The sequence below is a fragment of the Pteropus vampyrus genome, unplaced genomic scaffold, assembly GCF_000151845.1.
Source record: "Pteropus vampyrus isolate Shadow unplaced genomic scaffold, Pvam_2.0 Scaffold397, whole genome shotgun sequence".
In the NCBI taxonomy this organism is placed as follows: Eukaryota; Metazoa; Chordata; class Mammalia; order Chiroptera; family Pteropodidae; genus Pteropus; species Pteropus vampyrus.
Genome location: NW_011889178.1, coordinates 157,842 through 181,471, shown reverse-complemented (window position 1 = coordinate 181,471; position 23,630 = coordinate 157,842). Strand labels below are relative to the sequence as shown.

The 23,630-nt window shown below is 31.6% G+C and overlaps 1 protein-coding gene and 1 long non-coding RNA gene across 4 annotated transcripts in view; both read right to left on the bottom strand.

The window, feature by feature from the left end:
• The window catches only part of NDUFS4 (NADH:ubiquinone oxidoreductase subunit S4), an 88,248-nt gene that overhangs the window by 28,272 nt on the left and 36,346 nt on the right, over positions 1-23,630 (bottom strand). The gene's annotated exons all lie outside the window — the stretch shown is intronic.
• On the bottom strand, positions 20,550-22,152 carry LOC111731776. The gene is made up of 2 exons (XR_002777312.1): positions 21,779-22,152; positions 20,550-21,415 (listed from the first exon to the last, which is right to left on the bottom strand). It is a non-coding gene; the product is annotated as an uncharacterized LOC111731776 (long non-coding RNA).

Sequence of the window (23,630 nt, the reverse complement as noted above, 5' to 3'; positions counted from 1 at the left end):
AAGAAAGCTAAAATTATATCAGGCATCTTCTCCAATCACAATGATACCAATGTATGAAATTAGAAATCAATTACAAGAAGAAAACTGAAAAATACACAAACACATGGAAGCTAAATAACATGCTACTAAGCAATGAATGGATTGACAACCAGATCAAGGAAGAGATCAAAAGGTACCTTGAGACAAATGAAAATGAAAACACAGCAACCCCAAATCTATGGGACACAGCCAAAGCAGTTCTAGGAGGGAAATGTGTAACAACACAGGCCTATCTCATATATGGCAAACCCACCACTAAGGTCATACTCAACAGTGATAAGCTGAGAGCTTTTTCTTTAAGATCAGGAATGAAACAAGGATGTTCACCTTCACTACTTTTATTCAATATAGTATTAAGTCCTAGCCACAGTAATCAGAGAAAAAATAAAAGGTATCCAAATTGGAAAGGATGAAGTAAAGATGGATATTGTTAAAATATCCATTCTACCCAAAGCGATCCACAGATTCAATCCCTACCAAAGTATCGACGGCATTTTTCACAGAATTAGAACAAATAATGATAAAATTTATATGGAAATACAAATACCTCAAACTGCCAAATCAATCTTAAGAAAGAATAACAAAGATGGAAGTGTCATACTACCTGATATCAAACTATGCCACAAGGCTAAAGCAATCAAAACAGTATGGTACTAACATAAAAAAAAGACACTGTATCAACGGAACAGAATAGAGAGCCCAGAAATAAACTCTTATTTACATGGTCAATTAATCTATGACAAAGAAGACAAAAGCAAATTGAAACCATGAGATATCACCTCAAACCTGTCAGAATGGCTATCATCAATATAACAACAAACAACAAGTATTGGCGAGGATTTGGAAAAAAGGGAATCCTCGTGCACTGGTGTGATTTTATACTAGTGCAGCCACTATGGAAAATAGTATGGAGGTTCTTCAAACAACTAAAAACACAACTACCATATGACCCAGAAATTTCACTTCTGGATATTTATCCAAAAAGACCCAAAGCATCAATTTGAAAAGATATATACACCCTATGTTCATTGCAGCTTTATTTACTTACAATAGCCAAGATATGGAAGCAACCTAAGTGTTCATTGATAGACGAATGGATAGTGTGTGTGTGTTTGTAATGGAATATTAGTCATAAAAAGGAATGATATCTTGCCATTTGTGACAACATGGATGGACTTAAGTGAAATAAGTCAGATAAAGGCAAATACAATATGAATTCACTTATACGTGGGACTCTAAAATACATAATAAATAAAAAGGAATAAACTGATGGCTGCCAGATGGGAGAGAGATTGAGGGATAGGTGAAAATAATGAAGGAATTAAGAAGTACAAACTGGTAGTTATAAAAACAGTCATGGTGATGTAAAGTATAACTAGCATAAGGAATATAGGAAATAACATTGTAATAACTATGTATGGTGCCAGGTAGGTAGTAGACTTAACAGGGTGAATACTTTGTAAGACAGATAAATGTCTAATCACTGTGTTGTACACCTGAAACTAATATATTGTATGCCACCTGTAATTGAAAAATAAAAAGATTTAAAAGAAAAGAATTAGTAAAAATAAATGTTGCCAGTACAAAATTATTATTATGTCTAATTCATGCAGTTTTAAAACAAGATGCTGCACAACAGTAGCAAAATAAATGAATGAACTGCATGAATGGTTAAAAAGAACAGTTAGCAGGAAAATAATTATATCAAATTTGTTGTTCCATTCTAATCAATGTTTTGTATCAATGAATTATTATAAATACTTAGTGCTGCAACATGTACTGGGAAAACACTAAGTGTATTTCTGACTCTTAGTCTTTCTACCCACAGATTAAAAACACAATTCTTTGAAGTTATTTTAGCTGGCTACCAATCTTCTGCTTAATACAATACCAATAATTAGGTGTGGTGACTTTGTCACAATTTGTCTCTTTGGAGAAACTATCTAAATGATCCATGTAAACATTTACACCAATATGCACTTGTTATGTGGCTACATTTTTTTAAAGTTTCTTTTAATATAGGATAAAATAAAAAAAACGAAATGAGTGCAATTGGTACGTACTTTTTAAACGTATGAATGTAAGTTTTAATTGGTAATTTTTAATTGTCAAGTTCAACTTCAAAGAAAAGTAATTTCTGGTATTACACGTTTAATGATTTTCTAAAGCATATTCTTCTAATGAAGAGCTTGAAAGAGAATTAGGTCGTGGGGAGTCCTTGACAGTTATTTCCCTTTGAATTCACTATAGCATTTGCAATCTGTCGTATTTATTATTTAACACTGTATATCTTAATATGTACTACCTCATCAGCTACAGTTGAAACGGGGTATAAACCAACAATATAAATGTGTTACAAAATTAAGGGGTAAGGCATCGTTTCCACATTCCACAGTAACCCCTCCATTCTGAGCTGAGTTCATAAAAACTGGAACTATAAGTTGGCCACTCTTCAAATTAAGACATAGAAAAGGAAATATTATATTCTTAACACTAGTTATCTCAGGAAACATACTTTTTCTTTATTAAGTGTGATGTATATATGCCAAAGTAATTAATTAAAAAGCCGATAATGCTTTTTAAAAATGGAACTAGTACTTCTTGATTTGTACTATCAAAGTAGAAAGGAATGGAATGATTTTTTAGGAATGAAAACTTCTTTAAAATAAGTAGCTATAAAATGTTGTTAAACCCCTTATATTTTGAACTCTCAACTCCCAGCTTCCAAATTTTATGGCAATTATTTATAGATATCTCCCACCAATTTAAAGCTCATTCAAACAAATGAGTTTCTGAATTTTGTAGCCCAAGTTGTTCTGACGTAGCATCCCTGCATGCAAGGTACTGCAGCTGAACTGAGCTGCTGCCAAAGAGAGAATAAAAAGGTTTGGCAACTCTCACATATTTGACACCTAAAGGGCACTGAAGCTCTAAATTCCTAGTCCCTGTAGGCACACTCTTAGTCTAGACAAACTGATTTCTCACACTTTTAAAATGCATTAAGACACTCTATTGTTATCATTTCATCCACACAGCTTCAACTAGTGACAGAAGAACCTGTCCTTTAAGCGACATTTCAATGGGCTACAGTTCTCACTCCAAGATTCCACTAAAACAATGTAATACTCGAACTATGAGGCACTATGTTGAACTCTTAACTGTGTCGTCAATGCTTTGCTTTTCCTAAAGTTCTCACTGACTTACCTGTGACTCAACTTTTGCCAAAATTAAAAAATAAACATCTGCAAATAATTTAAATCATACTGAACTAATGATAGTCTCTCTAGATTTCTACTTCTGCATTGCAATAGGGATCATCTGCCATTTTTCTTAACCCTACTCATAAAAGATAGAAATGCTTTGAAGATGTCAATATTGCCTCTTACAGATTTCTCATTTTATTGGTAAAAGATAACTTATAAATAACAATTCATCCATTTTTTTAGATTACAAAAAGTTAAATCAGATAAGGTATGAGAAGCCTTGAAGTTGGCAACGGAAGAACTTCAAGACCCACCAGTTAATAATTATCTGTAAATTCTAATCAAGTTCCTGTACAGATAATATACACAGATTTACTAAACTTTAAAACATTTAATTTTTAAGCAGTTGGGTCAAACATGAAACCAATATTCCTACTATTAAAGAATGCTCCTATCTTAATAAAGTTTCAGAAATATATGTACGACATGCAATTTAAAAATAGTAATTATGATTCATAAAGGACACTCAATTAAAAATTTGCTACTGAAAAGATGTATACCATAATTCCAAAGTTCTACTCTTTCAGTACTATCTCTTCTACAATTTTAAATTCTAGTAGAGCTGATATGTGACCTTCCATTTCACAAGTGTGGTTAAATGGAAGAGAAATTTAAAAAATCATAAAGTATTTGCTAGTATATATAAATGAACTTTATTCTTTCAAATACCAATTTCCATTATAAAATATTAGTTTTCCACATAAAAACTGTATGATTCGGTTATCAACTGTCCCATTTATCTTGTGTGAATTCAACTTTTTTTTTTTTTTTTTAACAAAGGAAGCAGGGAACAAGCAATGGGAAGTTGGTGTCAAAATGCAGAAAAACCTCCCAGCAAGCTTCTTGCAACCACCCAGGATTTAGAGTCTTGCTGGCCGCTCTCTTTTCAATACCAGAATTTCACACATTTCAATGACTATTATGACTTCAAAGAATCAAATTTTCATCATTGTCCGTCATCTGCCGGTTGATTTGTATAAAGGAGTTCTTCTGCATGCACTCCAAACAAAAGCCTCCTTACTTTTGTGGCTATATATCAAGTTTAAAAGTTTTGTTTGTGACAGTTGTGTCTTTGGTAAATTAGGGTAACACTGAAGGAGTGCAGCTGCTCTGCAGGAACCTCCTTTTTGGCACCATTTCACTTAAATAAAAACTGAATAATTAGCTTCTGCCTTTATTAAACCACAAAAATGCCACTGGCCTTAGTAATTACTTCCGGTTGCCCCACCCACTTAACCTTAATAGTTTATGCTTGTCATAAAGAGAAATAAATGAAAAAGGTTTTCTCTACTTTAGATGAATTCTTGATAGATATCTCAGTGCTCTCAGAAGAGCCAAAATTTTTACCAGGCCCTTTTGGTAACAAGTTCACTAAATTGCTTGTTGTTGTATATCAATGGTGAAAAGTTTTAATAGAGCACATACTGAAACACTAAGTACAAATATTGCTTTTAGAAGCTTGTTCTACTAAAGGCTATCAGTTACCAATTATGTGTCTAAATTTATTTTAGAGCTAAACTGATCTAAATTTGATGACTGTGTTTATATTCTACCTCAACCATGAAAGATGTTAATAAAGGAAAACCATTTTATTATGTGTAATAAAAACTTCAAGTACCCTACAGATACCTAATACAAGAAATTCATTAAAGGGTCTCATAAATAATGAAGGACATTTTATAAAATAAATTTTATAATTTGAAAAAGGTAGAGTTGGCAGGTAGCATAACCATATTTACTTACCACATAAAAACTTTTAAACACTTCTAAAAAGTTAGTGTCCACAGTGATTCAGATACAATCAAAATTTTTAAAATAAATTAGAAGTGTGCCAGCAGAACCATTTTTGTTTGTAAAGGCAACACACTAATGTGGGAGTCCAGCGAGGTAATGAAACAAGTGTCAGAATGTGAATTCCATTATATTTTGCATGCTGAGCAAAGCTATCGTAGATTCAAAAGTTTTAAATGGAATATTAAGATACAAATGGATCATAAAAATGATATTGCTAATCATATAAAGAGTAAAAAACTAAATAATCAGAGATATGTGTCTCAATCTCAAACTATTTTCATTACTCCTAGATCCTTCTGTGAAGGATAAGGTGGAGCAATGGCTAAATGCAAAAGCCTGAGTCAAAACTGGGTTAGAATCCTAACTCACAACTTTTGGCAAATTAAGACTTCTTCTAATTCATCATATAATGAAATCAATTAAATGGGGTATAAGGAGGACTAAATAATGTATGTAAAGTGCTTATCTTGTATAATAAAAACAATGTGTCATTTATTCAACATATTTTTCAGCATCATGAATTAGACAGTGGACATAATGCTCAACAGTATAGACATGATCTCTATTCTTATGAAAATTACTACTGAACTTTTTAAAAGGTCAGAGTGAACAAGTAACGAAAAGTTGGTATCAAGATGGGGCAAATATTCCACCTTCCTTGAAAAATTTGAGTTAGTAGTTAAAACACAACAAAGAATTTTGTAATTAGCGTAAATTGCTTCAAGTCTGGAAGAGAGAAAAACCTAGCTTTCCTTTTTAAATAAAGGCTAAATATTCCATTTCTTACATATGTAGAAAACACTGAGTACAATATATGTTAAATAAATTTGTTTTATTAGGTATATAACCACATACTGAAAAGTCTATGACATTCATGAAAGTGAAAGAATAAAGTATAATTTACCTTTGTTCATTTTAATTAAAATTGCTAGATTCTACTAATGCCAAGTTATCTGTGCCAGGGGCCACAGAAGATATTTCTTAAAAGACTTTATTCCTGGATTTAAGAAGACTCTCCCATGGGAGAGTGGGAGTGGTAACTAAATAATCATACTATGAAACAGAATATTGACTAAGAACAAAGAAATATGAGTCAGATTAAATCTGGAGGAACCCAAGCTCCACTATTTGCTACCTGTGCAGTACTGACAAATTGCTTTAACTCCCTGTATCAGTGTCCTCCTTTAAAAACTGTACAACAAAACCTACATTATGGCACTGTTTGGAAGGATCAAATAGGATATTAAGTAAAATATGAAAAATGCCAGGGTAAATAAGAGACTGCATTTAGTTTTAAAGGTAAAACAGTGTCAAAAAAAAAAAAAAAAAAAAAACCTGACCAAAGAGGGAGAGATAATTCTTTCAGAAGACTTAATTTTAAAAGACGCTGTTAAAATATTATAAAAATATTAGAGAAATTTAAAAATATATCCATATGCTTAACATCCTAACAACTACTTTCTTATTTGCATTATTTACCAATAATTATCTATACACATATCCATCTTATATAGTTATATCATTTTACGCTGATTATTTCTAAGTATCACATCACTAACTTTTGGCCATGTAGCTACCCATCTTCATATTTCTTGTTTCAATGGCCTTGTTAATAACCTATTAAATTGATGTGCCACAATTTCTTAGCCGATTCCTTATTATTGAAAAATCAAATTATTTTGTTATTAATGCTTTTTAAGTTTAGATTACTGCAGTGAAAATCTCAGTAACCTAATTCCTTTAAGGTTAGTCGATGAAAGCAGAATTACTTGAGTCAAAGGTTATAAGAATTTCCCTGGTTTCTGATGTGTTATCAAATTGTTTTCTGAATGGGTGGTAAAATTTTATATTGCCACCCACCATGTAGGCCAATTTCCCTTTATTCTCTCAAGGCACAGAAAAACAGGCATATATTAATTGGCTTGAATTTATTTAGTGTGTGTGTTTTCCATACAATACTATAAAGGGGAGGATCATTTTGATTTTTGACTTGTAAATAAAAATACAAAAAATTAACAAATCTCCTCAAAATTGACCCAAATGATGTAATGTCACTTTATAAAAGCTGCTACCTGAAGTAACAGGCATGAAAAGGTAATACTCATCTAAAATCTAACTGCTCAAAATAACTCTGGAACATCATATAGATGTACAACTTCTTTGTAATGGTGTGGGAATGGGAAATATTTTCATTATCTTTACTGTACATAGCTGTGGGGGTCCAGAAGAAGATGTGCCTCAGTGATACGCAGATTACTTCTAGCTAAAGGCAAGTTTAGCTTCTGGCTTAAGAGAATATTCTGCCCCTCTCTCTTAACTACCTAGAAATATTTGGATTAGAGGCATTAAAAGATTATCAGAGATAACTCCTTTTGACCTATCTATAGGCTAGGACAAACCTCTATTTACTAAATGTCTGCTCTTCTTATCATCCTGCAATGACCTTTGGAAGTCCCAAAGGCACCTTGCCTCATCCCCAGTTCAGGCTGTCTTATATACCTCAAATCCCTTATCTCTGAACCTCTCAAGTATGCAGGGGCTCCCGTGCACTTGATATTAAATTTGATTTTCTTTTGTCAATCTGCCTCCTGGTGATTTAATTACTTGGCCAGCCAAAAGATTTCTCCATGTCCACATAGTTCTATTTTGTAGTATGATTTGACATATGGCATAGCCAAATTAAGTCTACTAAGCAGTTATTTTATAACTGTATGCTACGATTTTTTAAAATTATATAGAAATAAGTTTTGTTTTCCTAGAATTAGGAAATTTCTTCCATCTTTACAAGGAAATACTCGAAACAATCTTTGTTTTCTAATTTTATAACAACTGAAAGTTACTTTAAAAAAATCATGCTTACCAAATGATCAATTCTGCTTCAATGAAGTATGATTCATTGAAGCATTCTAAAAGTTATTAAGCTAATAAATTTTTTAAACTTACAAGATGTAATAATGATGAACATTTTAATAGCTGAAAAACTTTTTTCCCCCACTTTTTAATCCTATTTTCTGGATTTTTAAATCACTAAGTGATATTGCTTTATTAGGTCACATAGTAGCTTTTTCAGAAGTTGCAATAATAAAAAAAAATTTGGAACTTATAGAGCATACTGGAACTTATAGAGCATACTGTATTTTGAAAAGATTGTTATCCCTTAAACAGTCCACCTTATACCCTGGTAGTAAATTACAAGGCTGACATATTCGCAACATACATTAAGAATTATGAAAACAAATGCCAGAGAAATACAAAATAATTGTTGAATAACATCAGGACAAAGGTAGATAAACTGAAGTTTATCTACTGAAGGTAGATAAACTTCCTAAAATTAAGTGACAGCTTAAGCAATAAATGAAATTAATCAAATCTGGAAAGGAAGCTGAAAAAAAAAATAATGGACCCAAAGCTGAATGTTTCTGATTTAATTAAGCAATATTCAAGAGGCAATGGCATGCAAGTCAAACTAGATTTCAAGGAGACACAAAAAAGTATAAAACAATTCCTTGTTAATTTAGCATAAGAATAAAAGTTAAACAACACAATTGAGGTTTGCTTTCTGACTTAAGAACTGATGTTGGTTAGTTAGTTGAAAATATTAGTGAAAATGAGATCACTAAGTAAATACATACAAGTGTGCATGCATGCACACACATACTCACACCTTAAACACTGTATTATAACTCAAAAAACATACATGTACATTCTTTTAATAATTTCTGAGATAAAGCTAGCTCTCTCAGTATAGATCAAATGATTAGAATTCCAAGTGTTGTTTCTTCCATAAACTACTAAGCAAAACTACCTACAATTTATAGTGTTTTTAATGTGAAGTGAGAATAAAAAACATTTGTGAAGCCATCTGAGTTCAAATCTGTCTAGAATTTCATGATTTCTATTTACATCATAAATAGAAATTTCACCTCTACCTATTTGACAGAAATTGTCGCAAATTCACTTTTATTGTCTTTTCAAAGTATTCAATAGAACTGTCATAGAAAGAACTCTTTGTCCCTCATATAGCATTTAGATTGTAGTATTCATTTATTTAACTTTATTTTTTAATTTTTAGTTTTCAATTAGAGTTGACATTCAATATATATTAGTTTCAGGTGAACAGCATAGTGGTGAGACATTTATATAATTACAAAGTGATCCCCATGATTAGACTAGTACCCACCTGGCACTATACATAATTATTACATTATTGACTATATTCCTTTTGCTATACTTCACATCTCTGTGACTATTTATAACTACCAATTTATACTTCTTAATCCCTTCACCATTTTCACCCATCCCCCCAACCATTCCTCACATCTGGCAATCACCAGTTTGTTCCCTGTATCTATGAATCTGTTTTCATTTTATTTGTTCGTTTATTTTGTTCCTTAGATTCCACATATAAGTGAAATCACATGGTATCTGACTTTCTCTGTCTGATGTAATATCCATTTAAATTATGTAATTACAACGTCAAGTAAAACTGGCATTGAAAGGTGTGGGGAGAAAGCACAACTGAGTTTTGGTAAGCATGTGACTCAATCACTGAGAGCTGAAATCTGGCAATACACTAAAATGAAAGCTGAATTAAATCATAGTGTAGTAGTGTCAGGGTGTTAGTATGTTTTATAGAAAGAATTGAGAGAATCAATAACTGAGCAAATCATTACAGTTTGATTTAAAAAAGTAAAGATTCTTTAACAAAGCCATTATTATAAAAAACCATCACAACATAGTACATGGACTTTCGTTGCCAATCTCAATGATAGAGTAACAGATACCAGACTACTGCTCTTGCCATGTAAAACTATAAAACTAGGAAAGTTAGTTTAAGCAACTATTTTCAGATATGGGACAACTGGAAAACAGGCAGCATCATACTATAATCTCTGAAAGAAAGAAAATTCATTACACAGTCCTACAACTGTCCCATCTTTATGCCTAGAGGCACATTCCAGACAAAAGTAGAACCCAAGCAGAACATAGCAGTCTCACTGAGTACAGAAGGTAGGAGGAATCGAGTTCAGGGCTGCTGAGGTGGACTAACATTTGTAAGGCAGACTTCTGAAGAGGAACAATCAAGCAAGAAAAAGAAATAAAAGGCATCCAAATTGGAAAGAAAGAAGTAAAATTCTGTTTGCAGATATATAGGAAGTCAAACACACAAAACTTATTAAAGCTAATGAACAAGATCAGGAAAGTGGCAGGATAAAAAAAAAAAATCAACACACAAAAACCAGTTGTTTCTATGCATTAACAATGAACAATAAAAAAAGGAAATTAAGAAAACATTTCTATTTGCAATAGCATCAAAAAGAATAAAATACTAAGGAATAAACTTAAGCAAGAAGGTGAGAGACTTGTACATTAAAAACTACAAAACACTGCTTAAAAAAGCAAATAAATGGAAAGATTTTATGCGTTCATGGACTGGAAGTCTTAATATTGTTAAGATGACAATACTACCCAATGCAATCTACAAATTCAATGCAATTCCTATCAAAATTCCAATAAATTTTCTGCAGAAACAAAAAATTCATCACAAAATTAGTATGGAATTTTTGCTTCAAACAATCTTGAAAAATAAGAATTGGGTGGACTCATATGTCTTGATTTCAAAACTTACTACAAAGCTGCAATATTTGAAAGTGTGGTATTGGCATAAAGACAAATATATAGACCTATGTAACAGAACAGACAGCCCAGAAATAAACTCTTGCATGTACAGTCAACTGATTCTCAACAAGAGTGCCAAGACCATTCAATGGGGAAAACACCAATAAATGGTGCTGGGGAAACTGCATATCCAAATGCCAAAGAATGAAATTTGATCCTTACCTTACACCATATAGAAAAGTTAACAAACTGGACCAAAGACCTAAATATAAGAGCTAAAACTATAAAACTCTTAGAAGAAAACACAAGAGGATATCTTCTTGACATTTAATTTGGTGAGAATCTCTTGGATATATCAACAAAAGCACATGCAACAAAAGAAAAAAATAAATTGGACTTCATCAAAATTAAAAACTTTTGTGCATCCAAGGATATATATCTGATAAAGGATTAATTATCCAGAATCCATAAAGAACTCCTATAACTCAATTAAGAAAAAAAAAAAACAAATCAAAATTGCATAAAGTACTTGAATAAACATTTCTCCAAAGAAGATATACAAACAGCCAATGAGCACATGAAAAGATGCTCAATATCACTAGTCTCAGAAAATCAAAATAAAAACCAGAGATACCAACTTCACGCCCAGTAGGATGGTTATTATCTAAAACAGAAATTAAACGTGAATGAGGCTGTGAAGAAATTGGAACCCTTGTGCATTACTGGTAGGAATATGAAAATGGTACAGCTGCTCTGGAAAAGAGTACATAGTTCCTCAAAAAGTTAAACACAGAATTATCATATAATCCAACAAATCCACTTCTGGGTATACCCCAAAGAACTGAAAGCAGAGACTAGAACAGATATTTGCACCCTCATGTTCATAGCAGCATTGCTTACAACTAAAAGGTAGAAACAACCCATATGCTCATTGATATATGAATGGATAAACAAAATGTGGCATATACATACAATAGATTATATAATCTTAAAAAAGATTAAAATTCTGACACATGCTAAAACATGGATGAACCTTGAAAATATTAAGCTAAATGAATTAAGCCAGTCACAAAAAGACAAAAATAGTACGATTCTGCTTATATGAGGTACTTATAGTAGACAAACTCAGAGATAGAAGATATTATAAAGGTTAGCAGGGACTGGAGGAAGAGGTAATGGGGAGTTACTATTTGACGGGTTCAGAGTTTGTATGGAATCATGAAAAAGTTCTGGAAATGGATAGTGGTGATGTTTGCACAACATTGTAAAAGTGCTTAAAAAAGGTTAAAATGGTAAATTGTTATGTATAATTTAAAAAAATTATAAGCTAAAAAATGGTTAAAATGGTAAATTGTTATGTATAATTAAAAAAAAAAAAAAATGGAAGGACATCTTTAAAGTGCCCAAAACCTTCAACCTATATTTCTATATCCAATGAAAAGGTCGTTATGGACTAAATGTCCATATCATTTACTACCCCCCATATCGCCCCCAAATTCATATACTGAAGACTTAACCCCAATATAACAGTATTTGGAGATAGGGCCTTTGAAGTAATTAGGATTAGATAGGACATGATGTGGGGTCCTTGTGACAGGATTAGTGCCTTTATAAGAGACACCAGAGCATATGTGCTCTCTCTCTCTCCTCCCTCCCCACCTCGTTCTCTCATTCTCTGGTTCTCTCTCCCAGCCCTGTGAGGACACAGTGATAAGGCAGCCATCTACAAGCCAGGGGGCCAGTCCAAACCAGAAACCACACATGGTGGCATCTGGAACGTGGACTACTAGCCTCCAAAACCATGAGAGATAAATTTCTGTTAAGCCACTCAGTCTATGTTATTTCATTATGGTGGCCTCAGCTAAGGCAAGGTCTGTCAAAAGCAGAGGCAAAATCAAAGTGATTCCAGATAAACAGAAGCTGAGATATTTTGCCCTAACAAATCTGTACTACAAAAAATGTTCATAAATGAAGTTCTTCAGGCTGAAGGAAAGCGGTACCAAATGGAAATCTGTATCTACATAGAGAAATTAAGAGCATCAAGAATGGTAAATGTGTGGATAAATATAAAAGACTTTTATTTCCTTATTTTTTAACAGATAACATTGTTTAAAGCAATATTAATAATTTACTATTGTTTGTAACATGTGGAAGTAAAATGTATGTCAATATTAACACAAAGGACTACAGGGATAGATAGAAGCACTGTTTTAAGGTTCCATTGTTACATGTAAAGTGACATATCACAGGTTCATCAGACTGTAAAAAGTTAGGATGTATATCGTAAACCTTAACAGAACCACTAGAAAAAAGTACAGCTAAAACATCAATAGAGGAGCTAAAATGGCTTTCTAAAAATGTGCTCAATCCAAAATGAAGATGGGAACAATAGTGAGGGAGAAGGGAAAGGGAAGAGTAAGAGGAGAAAAGAAACCATATGAGAATTAAAAGGCAGAGATTATCAAGTTAGATAAAATAAAAGCAAGAGCCAAATATATGAATAAGGGACACGCTTTAAATATAAGCTCACCAATAGATTAAAAGTAAAAGGGTGGAATAAGATGTACCATGCAAAACTAAGAATAAGAAAAAAGGAGCAACTATATTAATGTCAACATAGTAACTTCAGAACAAGGATTTGCACAGGGATAAAGAGTGATGTTACATAAGAATAAAAACATCAATTCTTCAAAAACATATAACAATCTTCAATTTTATACACATAATAGCACTTCAAAATAAGTGAAGCAAAAAAATGATGCCAACTAATAGCTGTTAACACTTCTTTCTCAGTAACTGATAAAAGATATAGGCAAAAATATAAGGATAAAGAAAATTTGAATAACACTATTAGCTAACTTAAAGTTTAATTGAAATTTATAGAACACCAAACCCAAAAATTAGAAAATGCACTCCTTCTAAATGTGCATGGAACATTAATCAAGATAGAGCATGTTCTGGAACATTAATCAAGATAGAGCATGTTCTGGACCATTAAAAAAAAGTTTCAGAAAAATTTTAAGTTGAAATCATAAAGAGTATGTTTTCGAAATTAAATTAGAAATCAATAAGAATGTAGTTCACCGAAGAAATGATGATGATAAGTACTGTAGATATTTTAGTGGGCGATCACCTTGCATTGCTCTGGAAAGGCTTTGTAACAAAAAGAACTATAGACACATAAAACAGGAAGACTGTTTCATAACTTCCTCAGCCACATTCTTTATACAACAAACTCTGTTATGATGCAATATTATAGTAATAGCAGTAGTAATACTAATTGCTATACACTGGCCTAATATTTTACAAATATTTATGACAGAAATCTATCGATCTACATATCCATAAATTGATAGTGTGTGTAATGATGGCTAAGTTCATAATGTTGATTCTCAGTATGTACTAAGCTTTAAAGTCCTTTCTAATTCAATGCTACATCTTTTAAGTATGTGTTTTTACTATTTTCTAATTCTTAGATGTACAGTATTTATATATTAGATAGAATCTGTTATACCCTGTGCCAGAGTCTGAAAGGCAGCCATAGAACTGGACCATGAATACTAGAAAAAAGTACAGGCTATGAAGAGTCATATCTCTCAAATTATATGAAATTAATAAGTAAAAACCTTTTCAGAAGTATTCTTTATCAATTGTCTTTAGGTATCAAAAATATTTAAAATATTAATACTAAATCATTTGATTTAGTAGTTCCACTTCAAAGAATCAATCCCAAAACAAAGTTATTATCAAAGATTTGACTTAGGTACAAAGGTGTTCATTCTAGCATTGTGCATAATTGTGAAAATTATAAAACAATCTGCTATAACACAATAGATGTTATTATGGTATAGCTACACAATGGGAAATTATAACTCTACTTACAATTATGGTTTTCAATAATTTTAAAGATAAAAAATATTCGCAATATAATGCAAGTAAAAAAAATAGGACATCAAACTATAAAGTATGTATATTCACCACGACTGTGAGATTAAAATTTTAACTTTCTTTATACTTTAACATTTCCAAGTTAATGTTTCTACAATGTGCATGTTTTACTATTAAAATCAGTAAAAATACCTTTTAAAATTAGTTTTATGACTAAATATAATGTATAATAATACAAATAAGGCCTTAAGAAACTTTTGAGTAATATAGTTTAAAATTCCCACCATTAAAAATAAGTTATAAGTGACTAAAATAATTTCTCATTGGAATGATAATTACATAGCAATACATCTACACAATTGTCAGAATCTATGTAAAGAGTAATCATCACAAATAATTTAGTAAAATTCTATACGCTGTTAGAAAAGGCAAGTTACATGACAAAAACTGTTAACTACCAAGTATAGATACACATATATTATTCACAAATAATTACACCTAATATAAGACCATTATAAATTAGGGCCAACATTTTGCTCCAAGATTCCCTAGAACTCAGCATCTGAACAGCAAATGTAAGTCAGAACAGTAGTCCTCTCAATTAATTCGGATTCAATTAAAGATAACAATTATAATATAATGTGCAAATCATGGCATTATTTTTTCCAGTTAGTAAATGTCTTCAAAAGTCCTGTATATTCTCAAGGGGAGAAATAAGACCTGAGGGGAAAAAAACGATTAGAAGGGAGGGCCTCTTTGTCTCTCCTCTCTAGATCTGACGTAGCTCTCTCATCATTTTGGAAAGAGAGGAAGAAGTAAAAGAAAAGGGACAAAAGAAAAAGAATTATGGGGAAAAAGAAGAAAAGGGGAGGAAAAACAACAAGGGGAGTAGAAGAAACAAAGTGTAGTATAAAAAAGAAAAGAATTACAACAGCCAAAGAACTGGCCAGAGAGCCCAAACCAGACAGCCAGAAGGTGCAGAGGAAGAGAAAGAGCCAGCCACTGGAAGGGAGGTCTGAAAGGGGTAGAGGGCAACACAAACAGCCAGAAAGGGAAAGAGATGACTGTCAGCTACATTGTCAGCAGAAGAAGAACAGAGAGTCACAAAGACAAACTCCAAGCAGCAGAGAAAAAGACAAAAAGGGAGGCAGAGAGAGTCGAAGTAGAATCAAAGTTAAGATAAAGACACAACCATCATCACCAGCCCATGACACCACCTGAAGCAAGGTGCAGAACTTTAAACATATTTTTGGCTTTGTCAGCACCAACATGATGGACAGCAGCTCAGCCAATTTCTTACCTTTCTATACCTTGATTACAAATATCCACTAACTTTTTCTCCCCTTTTGGGGGGTGGTGGTGGTGGGTGGGAGAGCCATGGAAAGTGGGAGATTTGAGAAAGAAGATGAATTTAATATTCCAGGTCCCAATATGACCTTTGTCATAAAGCAATTTCAAATTTGGAGATTCTTTAATAGAAAAATCAGTGAATTGTTATATCATGTGAGAAATTTAAAACACAAAGACAAAAACTCCTTTTAGAAAGTAGTGGTTAAAAATATAATAACTCGTTAAATACTTTTTGAAAACTATAAAAAAGATTCATAATAAAAAAAAAAAAAGGCATGACTAAAAAAAATCTTACCTGATCCAGCCCCTGCCTACCTCTTTGACCTCATTTTATATCAATCACTCCCCCTTTCCCACTATGTCATAGTTTTCTTTCTCTTCTCTGACTACTACCCGCTAGTCTGCACTTTGTGGCATTACCTTTTTCCTCTACCTGGTATGCTCTTACGTGGGATTCTCATAAAACTGGCTCCTTCTCATCATTCAGATCTTAATTCACATATCATACCTTCACAAAGTGGCTTTCCTTGATCGCCTTATAAATAACCCCTATGACATCCAACCTTGTCAGCTACTCTCTATCCTATCACCTTGAGTTTCTTCTATAAAATTCATTAATGAAAACTTCTTAATGATTTATAAAGTTAGCATACGCTTACATATGAGAAATATAAACTCTAAAGGCAACGATGTTTTCCTTATTTACTGCTATATCCCCACGGCCTAGAATATGATACATAGCATGGACTCAAACAAATGAATGAACAAAAGAAAAAGTACAGTAACATTCTATACTATAAATAAGGGATGTTAAAAAAAAAAAATCCCTTGTAGGATCTGCACAAGTTTTCACAGTTGAAAACTCCTAGCACTGGAGGACTTAAAGTCTCTAAACAGTCTAGGTGCAGATCATGCAAGGCAAATTTGAATATTTAATACATTATAATGCTAACTAAACCAGAAACCTAATTTTAATATTTCAGATGTCAAATCTCAAACTATTCAATTAGGTTTAAAAACCTTTTTAATTGGTAGATTTTAATTATAATAATATAGACTCCGTAGTCATTGTAATAGATGCAAATCGGTACACTAATCAGATCCTCAGTTCTTGAATTTAAATTAGCACTTTCAGCCCAATATTTTGGTATATATCTACATGTTGCTCAGAGAAAGGCAAGATCATTTTTAAATATCTATTTTATTGGAGGCATTAAAATTAAAAAAAACTCTCATTAACTAATATGCAATATACTCAAAACTGAAAGAAGTATTAAACATGAAACAAACTGGACAAAAAGCCTATTCACACATTCTTGAAAAGTATGTCTTATAAGGAGGCAGTTTTGTGGACGCATAGTACATTGCATACAGTAAAGCTTCTATATCATTAACCTATTTTTTAAACTTCCTCATCTTGCAAAACATGAATGATGTTTGCCAGCTTGCAAGTGGTATTTTGAAGAGTAGAATCTGAGCACAGACTAAGTTATGTAAAATTAGAAAGCTTGAACACAGAAACAGAATCAAAGTTTGCTAGTTTCAAATTCTGAGATCTGCATTCTCCTTTCCTTTGCTCTAATTCTATTCCCAGAGATCCAGTAGAGAATAAATAATTGTCACCAAAAGATGTTACTCCTATTTTCTTCACTTGCTCTCGTCCATGCCTTCACTAAGAACTTACTATAAGATGATGGACATGAGGCTTTAACAAGTTTAAGGTGGGTATTTGGATGAACTGAGTTCTGAAATTATCTGGCAAGCCATCCAATTAAAAAAACTATACAACTAAAAACAAAATACTCTTTTTTTACTACCAAAGAAACAATATAAAAAACAAACATATTCAAATACAGTATAAAATAAATCATCAACACTCTGATATAATCTTTGATGATTCATTTATAATTATATTCAGTTAAATGAATAAAATTAAAAAACCAGTTTCCAAGGAGATAACACACAGCTGTGTACTTTAAATTCATTAAAGAAAATTAATGTTTTTTACATATAAATTGTGTAACTGCTAAAATGTGACAAAAAACTTAATATAACATCCAAATAAAATATCAATTCTACTTTAGTGAGAGTCAAAGATACTGCATAATAACATGCAAGAATTTTAAATTCTTGAAAGCAAGTGTCAAGTACTATACACAATTTCCATACACAGCAGGTAGTAAAGCAAGAAAAAAACTGACACAGTTACTCTCCTTAAAAGAGACATACAATGGAGAACTGTTACACAGCACTAGCATACTACAGATATATGCATTAAAGATGTTGTAGCTATTAACAGTTTAAACCTTTACTGTATTTTGCTAATTGGTACATAGAACCTTAAAGCTTTTGAAAGATAAAACATTCCAGTCAGTTCAATTCTCCAGCATTGTTCAAGTATTCCAAGTGGGAACAAAGAGGAAAATAAATCTGCTTTAATTGCTGAAGAATCATAGATAATAGAGATGGCTGAATATTGTAGATCTTTTGTTCCTCTCTAAGTATTTAATAAGCACAAGTTTTATACAGTGTGATAATATGTGATTTTAATTGGGAGTATACTTTACAAAGTTCTATATCAATATAATTTTATTTTGCATAACTGTATATAATAAATGATCTGACTTGTTTAATGAGTAGAAATATTTCTATTTTAAATGATTGAATAATTCTACTTCGATAAATTTTCAGTAATTTAAGAGCATGTTTACCCATAAACATAAAAGCTATTTTAATATTAGTTCATATGCTTGAGTATATATATCATGTGATAGGAATATTAAATATAACTCAATCTTCTAAACATATAAGCAACCACTTACTGTGTGATTAATGTTACTGGTTCATAATACATTTATTAACCTATTCCAAAGGTGTAGAAAGAACACTTACTTCTAGCTATAGTAAGTCCACATTTTTCATTACTTGAGTTTTTGATATTTTTCAAAATCAGTATCTCTCCCCCTCCCCCACTTCCTCTCATACTTGAGGAAAAGGCTAATTAAAGAATGGCCATTTCACTATAAAATTTACACTTCCAAAACCATTAGTCATTACTTCTTCCTTAGAATTTTAAGCAACAGTATTGCTACAATCTTAAAGGCTATTCGCCTTTTTTTTTCAGTAGCTTGTGGGTAGTGTAAAATCAGAAGTACATTGTTAAGTTTTTTAAAAATAAAACTCTTTTCAAACTAACATTTAATCAATGCTTTTTTTCTTTTATTTTAATAGTTTCATCTAAATATAAAAATATAGATAAGCATTTGTAGACTGAAAAACATGAAGAAACATTATTCCATATTTAGTGAAAGTCTTAAAAGAACCCCACATGCTAAACTGCCACTGTGGAAGGTTCTCAAAAGCTGCTATTCTTTGATGTAAAATGAAATACTACTTAGTGAATAAAACATAAAAAAACTCCTGTCTACCCTTCAAAGAGACATATCCTTTGACCCAGTGCTCCAGACTAAAGCCTTGAAATTTTTGCACAAGAATGCTTCGTGAGGAAAGTCCAGACAAAACAGACACTTGAGATGCTAGAAGGCTGTATAATCCCAATCACAGACACTACTCCTTCCAATAATCTAGCAGAGATAGCACTGCCATACACCAAAAGAAAGTAATCTCACTAAAAGAAAACTGACCCCTTAAAAAAAAAAAGCAGGCAGTCAAAGCAAATGTAAGCCTTTAACTAAAGTTTATCTTTTTGTGCAGGTCACCTTTTAATGGCAGATATTTAATTTGAGTTTACAGTCTTATAAAAAGTTTTCATTTATAAACTTTTAGTATGTTAAGAGGCAAAAACAACACAAAACCAATACTTGTATAGCAAATGTAATTGTTTTATTTTGGAAAGCTTACAAAAATTATTTTTACAAATTTCTTAGAGCAAGTTCAAGCAATGAAAAATTTAAAACCTATTAAAGTGACAAAAAAAGTCTATTAAATAACTTGTTGCTGCTCGCAGACATTCTAAAACAGCAATATTATCACCCAGTGTGCTACTAATACCATGTGCTTAATCAAATGACAATTAAAAGAATCAGCAAGTAACAAAGCTTTAACTATGTTATTGCTATTTGGAAGAAACTGTCAAGCAGTAAAAACACAACAAATTGGCAACATTCAAAATATTGACTTTATTCATTTTATATGCACACCTAATTTTTAAATAAAGATATTAATACAGACTCCTTAAAATTCTATAAGGATTTTACATTAAAGTGTGTATGATAAAGTAATTTCTCAAAAAAAGCTTGGAAAAGATAGCCATCCTTCCCCCATCCCACTCCATAAATTTGAGATTTACAGATTGCTAAATAAAGTTTCCTTTTTCTTATGCATTTGTGTTGAGAACTTATGTATGTATAACACTGTAATTTAAAACAGGTGGTGCTTAATAGTTTTAAACAAAATAACTAAGCATCTAAATGAAAACAAAATATTTAAAGTGTCAATATAAACACTGAAGCATAGTGCCTGGCACACATAAGTGCTCAATAAGTATTTACTGAAAAAATAAATGAAGAATGAAGGAAAGATGGCAGCCAACATAATTTTACAGAAGTAATACACTAAAGTCCAAACTATTAAGGCTTATTTCTCATTATTTTTATTAATAAATTGAAACAATTCTTATATTTTATCAGGGGATTTTTCTATCTCTGTATTTAATTTAACTATAGTAGTAGTTAATATAAGGTAATTGTGACAAACAGAAATTAGTATTTAAAAACTAGGTAATAAAAATGATTAAAAAGCATTTCAAAAATATACCTATGTAGGTCTAATTTATATTTTGCTTGTTTTGTGGGGGAGCACCTACTAAAAATATTTAAAGAGTATTGAAAATTTACTCTATTTTGTATAGTCCAAGTGAACATAGAAAAAAAAAAAAACCCACGTTCATTGGAAATTCATCAAATGTACTGAAAGGAGACTGGGGTGGGGTAGCATAAAGGGAAAAGTTACTCTCTTAATAAAGCACAAAGGCAAAGACATTCTTCACCCAACCTCTATAGCACAGCAACTCCTGCAACAAAAACTAACAAAAAATGAAAAGCTTTTCTTATTATTTGTAGGAAGTATCACGTTTTTGAAAATAATAATGTTGCAACCCACAAAATGTTTTTTGTTAAAACATCCCTGTTCTACATAAATTTATGAGATTAAAGATGCTGTCATCTACTCTTTTGATATTTTAAATTTTATTAATTCTGAAGTAAATGAAAAGGATAATTAGCAGCTTATACACAATAGAGAAAACATTTTTAAGGCTGACTGATTAGAAATTTACCATGTGCTCTGCTATAAAATTCATTGACAGAAATCCAAGAAATAACTACAACTTTATTCTCCGAAGATTTCTTCTCTATGTCAACATTGTATATAGTTCTAAAATGAAAGAATAGATTCTTTACATTAGAAAATGCCAGGCAGACTTTCCCTTTTACATTCTATGCCTAAAAAAAGACAGGATACATGTTGTCAATATACAATCCATATCCAAAATAAAACAGCTTTTTCTCTGTACTTATAATGATACTGACATCCACGAAACACTATAAAAATTCCTTTAATTTCTTATGTTATAAACATTAAATTCTGCCTATCAGATATAACAGTAAAAAAAAAAAATTAAGCTTCACTTGGTAATATGCTCTTTGAACCAATCTAGAAAGAACAGTTAAAAATAAAAAACAGCATATACTTAAGATAGGAGAAATGAAACATGACAATGGTACAAATAAAAAAGTGATCTGAGGTTTTAGCTCTCTATGAAATCCACATAAGGAAGAAACATGAGAACCTAAATTTTAAGTTACCTTAATAGAACTGCTGAGATTAAAAGAATAGATATAATAATCTCCACCAAACCCTGCACCATACATCTGGAGTATCCTAAGAAATCCTGGCAACAATAGTTTAAAAGGGATTCACTCAATCTGCAAGGTAATTAAGATAATGAATTAACTAGAATTCATGTGATGTTCAATGGAGATATTTAACCTAGAAAAGAGAAGATTTAGAAGAATGATTGTTAATCATATTGGTATCAGGACTCCTTTACAGTCTTGAAAATTATTGAGACTCAAAAGGTTCTGTTTATATAAGATATATCTATAGATATCTGCCATATAAGAAATTAAAAGAGAAAAATTTAGGTATATACTCAGTTTAAAATAATGAACCAATTTTCCATGATTATGAAAAATAACTATATTTTCAACACTAAAAAATTATGTAAAAAGAGTGGCAATGATTTGCATTTTTAAAAATCTCTAGCTTAATAGAAGACAGCTTAATTCTAACACCTGTTCCTACGTTCAAACTGTTGTGCTAAATTGTTTTGGTTGCAATATATGAAGACAATTAATTCATCCTCACACAGATATGTAATTAGAAAATGGAACAATATTTTAATAACCTTAATATTTTCATGCATTAAATGCAATTCTCTCTGGCATTTTAAACCAATGTTTTACCCATGCATGATTTTATATATCATTATATAGTAGTCATATGGAAAAACTGGTTCACAGAGGTATGTAGACCTTCCAAATGTTAACATATTTCATTATGCAATATTCTAAATCGCATTTATTAATATCACCACCAATACCATTAGGACAGTCTTTAAGTGCTAGGAAGTTTTCAAGCTCAATCAGATCAGCAGCAGAATCAAGTTCTAAAAATTATCAATTTTACTTGAAAGCTTGAAAGTTTATTATGGGCAACACTTCCATGAAGTGACAGGTTTAGTTTCTAAAAAATGTCTGCCATGTACCAAAGACTGAGTAACCACAGTTTGCCATCTGTTATGAGTTTTTTCAATTAAAAGGTGTTCCACGAAAAAACTGGCTAAGTTGTTTGCAACAGCAACTCAACCATACAAGTGCTTCTCTTTGAGACAACAGTGGTACTTTGGTATGCGGCAGAAGTGTTTTATGCATACTTCTGTTTTGCTATATGGAACGTAAAAAAAATGGGTATGCAGAGTGGAGATTTTAAAAATAATTTTTGCTGCTTCCTCAAGAACGTTAAGTAAAACTGATTTTTTCTTTTTTTTTTTTTTTTTAAACCTCAAATGTGAGGATGTGAAGGATACAATGACTAATAGACAGTTTGGGCCCAGTGCTTCGATTTCTGCTAAGTTGCTAAAAGTTTTACCACGATTGCTTTTGTAACATCGGTGTCAACGTCGACACAGTGAAAAGGGCAAATAAAGTCTTTGCATAATTATGAAAATAGTTTGACATTGTGGATCTCCTACAAGGGTCTTGGCTCCCCAATCCAGACCACTCTTTAAGAATCACTGTCCTAGAGAAGGCTATGAGTCTTCTGCCATGCTTCCAACCCTCGCCCTTTAGCAATTGAGCTTTTATCTAGTTAATTACTTAGTGCATTCCCACATAAGATTTATCTTAAACAAGTTTTTAAATGAAGAGTAAGTTGAGTCAGTACTATAACCAAGGTAACGTCTGAAGTTATCCTCTGGTTTTAAATTCCTCATCCATTTTCTAAAACTAAAAATAACCACTAAAATTGATCCCCAACTAGGTCAAGTTCACTTAAGACCAGGGCTTTAACAGGCATCACCTATATTTTTTAAATATAGTATATAAGAATATCCAATAGAAATCATAATAATGACTAACAATTCCCTTACAAGATTTA